This window comes from Pinus tabuliformis, chromosome J (assembly GCF_031772625.1).
Source record: "Pinus tabuliformis cultivar Carrire ecotype Pingquan chromosome J, CPIR1, whole genome shotgun sequence".
Classification (NCBI taxonomy): domain Eukaryota; kingdom Viridiplantae; phylum Streptophyta; class Pinopsida; order Pinales; family Pinaceae; genus Pinus; species Pinus tabuliformis.
Genome location: NC_142295.1, coordinates 556,804,133 through 556,811,753, shown reverse-complemented (window position 1 = coordinate 556,811,753; position 7,621 = coordinate 556,804,133). Strand labels below are relative to the sequence as shown.

Here is a 7,621-nt window from a genome sequence, read left to right as displayed (position 1 = left end):
CATAAAGATAAAAGAATCACAAGTAATTATCTATATAAGAAAATATTTCTGCGTTTCTGATCTTTTAACATTAATGAGTTATATTTACTTGGGTTTAACTACTAAATATTAAGTTTGAAAATGCTAGCATCAAATGTGTTGCAGAGTTGAAATGATATAAGTAACATAATTCCTCATCAAGAATATTGTTCCTTTATTAAGAAGAGCAAATTTGTGGTCCATTCCCCTTTTAACCTTTGTATTTTGTTGTTGGAATTTGTTCACATGTATCTCTCTCCTTGATTTGAGCTTGGTACATCTTTACATATCACGAAATACGCTTATACGTGTTTGTGATTTCTCCTTTATTTAGGCATTCACAAGTTACTTTTTGCATTAGCATACAACAAGAAATGGTTGATTATTTCTTCTTAAGACCATCTTCACTTTTAACTTCATGGCAATCACCCTTTGAAGTTCAGTATTCACTCCATCTTCCCAATGGACTTGACACTAGTATTGATCCTCTCATCTTTTCTTTTATAAAACCGTACTAGCATTTGTTTTGCTAAAACTAGTCTTCATTTCACTTTGAGCCCTTATTGCCTAAAGCTTTAGCAATCCAGCGTTTTAGGGAAGCTACACTTGGTTGGAGAAGAGCCAACCTTAAGTTTGAAGGGGGTTTGTGTGGTGACATTGACCTTTCTCTTAGTTGTCCATGGGTTAATACTAATATTTTTTACTTTAATCTAAAGGTGTTAGTTTGTGAATTAATACATTTTTATAATTTAATTTGAAAAGAGAAGAAGACGATTGTGGCAATGACATCAATGACAACAGAATTTCCCAAGCAAACTATATTAAGGATACCTCTATATAATTAGGAGTAAACTACTCATCACAAGCAAGAAAAAATATATACTCTGCCAAATAAGCTTATATGCTAGGCTGCATGAAACGGGGAAACGAGTACAAGTTTCCGAAACGGGAAGCGATACGAAACGCGATCTCCCCAAATTTTGGAAACGGGGAAACGCGAATATATATATATATATATTAGGACATTTAAGAAATATGTGCAATCATAAAGCATATACGATACATTCTAATTTATTACATTATGATAAAATTGTCAATTGTCAATGCATAAACTATAAGTCTCTAAATTTACATCACATTTACTCATGAATGATCACATAATGAAAATATAAATATCCAAAATCAGCCACGAGAAATGTCTAATTTCTTGTCTCGTGCTTGATTGGGAGTCTCCTCCTACATAGTCGAAAGACCTTAGTGCTCTTGATTAAATACAAGTTTCATACCCTAGTACCCTACATGCTCTTCATTATTGGGAGTCTCCCCTGCATAGAGAGCTTGGTTCTCTTGATTAAATACAAGTTCCATACCCTAGTACATGATCAAATCCAATGGAAACATTGCAGTCCCCCCAATCCTGAAATCTTGAAAAATAGATAAGTCTGCTGGATTTTGAGTGAGATCTAAAATTCTACTTTCTCCATATGAAATCCAATGAGGGCGAAACCACTCTCAAACATCCTGAGTCATTTCATGGTAATGTTAAAAATTTAAGTAAAAAGATGAAAATGAAAAATAGAGGAGAATATCACTTTTACTTTAAGAATTTAACATTACCATGAACTGCATATCAACACTAGGGCAAAAGTTCACTTTTATAACTTTAGACAGGCATCTAGAAGCAACTAGAAGTCACTAGAATAACCTAAAAATAAATTAGAAAACAAATTAACCAAAAAAAAAAAAAAACACAAGTAAAACGCTGAAACATGAGTCGTACGGCCCTAAAACGCGTTTCGGGCCGTACTGGCCACGTTTCAGTTTCGTGAAACGTGGCAGTACGGCCTGAAACGCGTTTCAGAATTGAAACATGGCAATACAGCCTGAAACGCGTTTCAGGGCCGTACCATATGCGTTTCAGCGTTTCGTACCCGTTTCCGTACAGAAACGCCCCCTTGCCCTACGTTTCCTACAACATAGCTTATATGATAATCAACACCCAAAAAGAGTCCTATAAAGCCCCCCGCGCACCCCCTCCCCCAAAAAAATTTGATGGCATTAATAATGATTTTCAACTGTTTTGAGTTGATAACAATCAAACTACATATACATAAAGATCATATCAATGCGTCCATGTCTCACATTGACTCGGGTATTCAAACCACCATCTATATTAGTCAAAGAAACAACCATAAACCAAGTAACAGAATCTAGTGCTCAAAAATATTCCTGCCAGAGTCACATCAAACATTTTAACAGCTTCAACGAGATAACATATTATATTTTTTTATTGACATTTCGTTCCTGACACAAAAAGAAGCACAATACACAGTTACAGCCATATGCACGTCAAAGATATTGAGATATATTGCTAAAGTTTAAACTAGCCTTTGAAAAATAAAAAAATAAATGTAACTAATAGAAAAGTTATGAATGATATAAAGTTGAGCTTTCTAACCAAAAGAGAAAGGACAATGTTCTATATACAATTTTTAGATGTTGAGAGTACTCAAAATTCAAAATGCACACAGCTTTGTGCAATAAATCACTGACTCACACTGGACTAATAGCATTCCGCAATTTGGTGGCAGAGAGGCCTTGCTGGCCATGGGCTAATAAGAAGCAAAACTTTCAGCAGGTTTCAACTTCCAAGGCCTAAGATTGCTATGGAACTCTCTATAAGTAATCAGCAACCCTCAAAACTAAGTTTTTACTACCTACAGAAGAAAGCAAGAAAACTTACTCGGCCATTATGCTTTACCAAACAGAACAGTCGTAAAGGTTTTGACTCTCGAACTATAATCTACATTTGGGCAGAGCTTTTGCAACTTTATCTGGGCCAAATAATCAACAGAAATCCATGGAAAGCTCAGAAGAGGAGAAGTGAAATAACCATCTGGTTCTGTTAGTTCCCTGGCCTTCTGCACCCATGTTGGATGATACGTTACATGGTACCACGCAGATGCTTTGGCTTCATATTCAGACCGTTTGCAGGGTTCAGGAGTTTCACCATCTGTTTTTCCTTGAAAAATGAACCGAAACTCATTTCTTAAAGCCCTGTAAGCATGCTGCAGTCTTTCTTTGATTTCGCCCTGCTTCCTGCTATTAAGTTTGGAGAGAGTGGAAATGCGTCCAGTGACCACTTCCCCCTCTCTTTTAACGTTGAATTGGCCTAACAAAGCACGAAGTTGTTGATCATATGAACACTTGTAGTTCCAAGCTTCTTCAAGATATTCCTCAAATCCACGAGTTTCCAAATCTTTATCATAAGGAAGTTCTTCAAATACATTCTCACATTCGGCATTAATTTTCCATTTTTCTACCTCTTCCCCAAACATATCCTTGATTCTCCTATACAAAACACCCAAAACCTTCTCTGATTTGTAACCATCGAAATCAGCTTTATCCATGAAATCGGGATATATCTTAGGTTTTAGATGGTGAGGCAATACTGCCACTTTTCCTGTTTTAGGGAAATCAACAGCCATGGCTGCCAACTTTGCAAGTTCGAGACATTTTTCATCTAAGGCACCAGTTTCACTTAAATCTGCATGAACAACATGGGCATTACAGATAACACCCAACTTATCATTCACCATGTGTTGCACAAAAAATTCAATAATGTCCTGCAAAGAAGATTATTTTGTTAGCAGATCATTTAAGAAAAAGCTTGAATTCAAAGCATGTTATTTATAACTCAAAATCCAACTGTTATTTTAAAGAAGCAAAAGATAAAGCAATATAGAAAGTTACAGCTCTGACAAAGGATGGATAACAGACAAGATGATGTGACTCAACACATGATTACATTCACAACTTGACCTCTACCCCCCCATGTGAGGCCACCACCCTCATCCCATGCATATAACGCCTATCAAAGTAAAAGGGGCATAAAGAAACATCCCAACCGCTGTGAGCGATAAACTGCCCATGCTAAAGGGGATTGAAATGAAATGAAAGCTTGCTAAGAAAGCCAAATCTAAGTAAAGGAAAAGGCTAAGGGTGGAAAAAGCAGTGTTGAGGAAAGGGTCACTCAAGTAATGCAAGTGCTCCCTCAACAAAGGTGCTCATGGATGATGGTCTTGCATAACCCATGTATAAGACTATAACACCTCTCATGAAGTACACCCTAAACTATTTCACTTATCACTCAAACCTATTGATTGAAGGGTCGGCCTAGGAACTGCTCCTCCCCCTATGGTTGGGATTGTGTGACAAGGGCATTTGATGAACCTCCCACACCTAAATCTGGCAACCTGTGTAAGGTCTTAAGCTAGTTTGAAATTTGAAGAGGATACTTTGTGTGATATACTTAATGACTCTGACATTGAATATGGTCGACTTTATATTCTTCAATGACTATTGTGACATATTTGTTGATCTTGATTCCTTGAGTTGGTATTTGATGATGTTCCAGACATACCCCTGGTCTTTTAGAGCACATTGATGATGCTTCATTAATACCTTGATATGGGCATTGATGACACAACCTCTGCAGGGCATTCCACTGCAGCTTGGACATTGTACCTTTGTTGATGCACATTGAGCTTGATGATGACTTAGCATGCACCCTGAGACACTCCACCTCCAGCACCTCTGATGCTGCCCACTGGAGTCATATTGTTGTTCATTGATGATGACATGGAACCTTCTTGCATGATGTGCGCTTGAGGAGAATGACATTGGACTTGAGGAGCACCTTTTGGTGATGTGACGTGACTTTTCATGAGGAGACATGTTCCTTGGACCTTTCTTTGCACCTTTTGATAAAGACATGTCTTTTGGGCATGACATCACCCTTTGGAGGCCTCTATACTCACATGTGTGGCCTTTTGAGGGTTACTTCCATGTTATTTCATTATATTTTCACATTTGAGGTTATATTGGGGACCAAATTGATGATCTACCCACCTTGAATCGTGGATTTTTCATATTTTCGGGGATTTAGCCTAATTAAGCTAAAGCGCTTGGTCGCTCTAGCATATATAGGGGAAGAACTTGGTTCATTTGATCATTGTACACTTGGAGATCACAACTCTATTAGATAATAGTCTTTTCTATCTTATGTGTTATAGAGCACTAGTTGAGGGATTTTCTCCTAGGAGAGCTTTTTGTGGATGGTTCTCTTTTCATGGATAATTATTAGTGATCTTTGATGATATGTGCTATGCCATATAAGTCATCTTCTTCCAATCTTGTTTCTTGTTGAAGGATTAGGGTTATTAAATATTAACCAAGATTTTGTTGATGTTTTATACACTAATTTTTCCTTGCACAAGGCTTCTCATCAAGTTCCCTTGAAGTGACCTAGGTTTAGCTTCCTCCCTTTATTTGTCCAAGAAAATAGGACATTAGGGTTAAAGGACTAAGTGACACTAGTTTATCTCCCTTGATTTCTTTGAATCCACATCCATCTCTTTTCTTCCAAATATTATTAGCCCTAGATTGATAAGGTACTAGTGGTATCTCTTGTGTCAATCCTTAAAACCCTAAAATCATATTTTTGTTTTGGGGTAAAATTAGGGCTTAGTTCAACGTGGAAAAAGTCGAACTCGGAAATAAATCGGCAAGGGTCGGAAAATTGAAACAGTGGTTAAAGTCAGGAGAAAATTGAAAAAATCGACAAAAACTTGGCAAAATTAAAAAAGTACAAAATATGCAATTTTTTAAAAAAAAATTAGCAAAGTATCCACAACATTAGATAAATGCATTGCCACATAAATGTGAAAAGAAAATTAATAAATAAGATGTATAAGAAGTCTAGTGCTACATCACATATCAACAGTGAATCAAGTCTTGACTCAGTCTCAAGAGTCAAAATATCAACAAAAAATATAATAAATGTATATCATCATCATGAGTCATCTACATGTCTTAAACTAATCAGTCACTGAGTTCCTCTGCCCCTTTTACAAGAATATGGAATGGCTTTGCCTTTTCCTCTCACGTTGAGCAGTGGACAAAACTCCAAATCGATGCCACAAAATTGGTCAAATCCGCTCCTCTTGGGCAGTGACAAACTCCTCTCTCCATAGGCTCAAATCCTAAAGGTTTGAATGCAAAATGAGTAAACAATTAGACTTTCCCCAACTTATACGCAGCCCGATCCTAAGTCACGATTCTTTTTCGTTTGAATCGCGATTTTATCGGAAGTTTATTGATTAAATTGCTAGTTTTTCAAGTTTGAAAAACTCGGCCGATAACATCCGTGAGTTAAAAAACTCGTGATTTCCAGATGTTATCGGGACTTTATCGGGAGGTTTTCCACAAAGGTTTAGTTACAAAAAAATCACTTATTTTCAACATCTTTTGGCTTAGACATTAATGTCTTAGGATTAGGAATTGTTTGGAATACATTGGATAAGTATAAGCTACATTTTATGTGCATTTTCCAACAATTAATTAGGGTTGATGTCTAGGGTTTAAGTGTTGCTACATGCCTCCTTTAACCATACAAAATTGTTATAATTTATTCTCTTGTTTACTCATAATTTTAGCCATTATTTTACATTTTATGATCATAGTTTCCATGGCTAAATTTGCTACTATTATAACTATTATATTGCCTACAGATTCTAATTTAAAGAGGTAGTATATCACTGATAAGTGTAACTTTTTGATTGTGTGTCTAGGAACCTATCTCGAGCCTCTATTAGTTAACCTAAGCTTTTATATTGAACCATAGGAACCTTTGAATTCAAATTTGAAAATTAATCTCCAATCCACCCAAAACCCTAATTTCCTATCATCATCCTTGGGTGGAAACCATTGTAGAAACCTTAGAGGGAACTTAGCTCAAGGTAATTGGACTATTTGATCCATAAGATCTATTCAGAAGCCTCACGTGTTGGATTGTGTCCATCACCAAAATGAGGGGAGTTGTTGCTGAGGTGACAATTGTGACACTCCCATTGTTGCACTTGATCTAGGTTCCCTAGTGAGGCTTTGCACTAGGGTGCTAGATTTTGTTGTAACATTTTTACCATCATTATCAGGGAGGAATTGATTCTTTCTCCTTGAGATTTGAAGTCTATGCTTCAACCTTTTCTTTGATGAGTATATTCCAAAGCCTCTTTTAGTGTGCTCATTTGGCGACTCCACAAACTCATTTGAATTTAGGGACTTCTAGTCAAATACCCAATTGGAGATTTGCTAATCCACGTAAGATCTATAAAAGAACTCCATATAAGTCTCCTGAAGTTAAATCTCTCTTCAATAACCCTCCAAGAGTAGCTCCAATGGCTAAGCCATCACTTACCAATGCCTTCAAGCCTTTTTATATGTCTACCATTCCTAGATACCCTAACAAGATGCCTGATAAATTTGACGAATGGCTACCTAAATTTTTTGGACATAATGTCATCACAGTTGAAGAACATATAAATAAATTTTATTGGCAAATGAGTGGCTTTTATACTGGGGAAGAAGATGTTGTCATGAAACTTTTTGCTCTTTCCCTTGAAGAAAGTGCAATAACATGGTTCCAAGATTTACCTAACAAGGGCATCAAAACTTAGGATCAATTTTGTGATGCCTTCATCAAAAGATGGGCATATAGAAAAGATGGAAGATTATTGATTGCCTAGTTTCATGAAATAAAGAA

At 36.5% G+C, this 7,621-nt stretch overlaps 1 pseudogene across 1 annotated transcript in view; it reads right to left on the bottom strand.

The window, feature by feature from the left end:
• Positions 1–2,288: 2,288 nt before the first annotated feature.
• Positions 2,289–7,621, bottom strand: part of LOC149228221 (RNA-dependent RNA polymerase 6-like) — an 89,407-nt pseudogene continuing 84,074 nt past the window's right edge. The window contains exon 2 of the transcript XR_016247849.1: positions 2,289–3,644. The product of XR_016247849.1 is annotated as an RNA-dependent RNA polymerase 6-like (transcript). The remainder of the gene's footprint in view (positions 3,645–7,621) is intronic.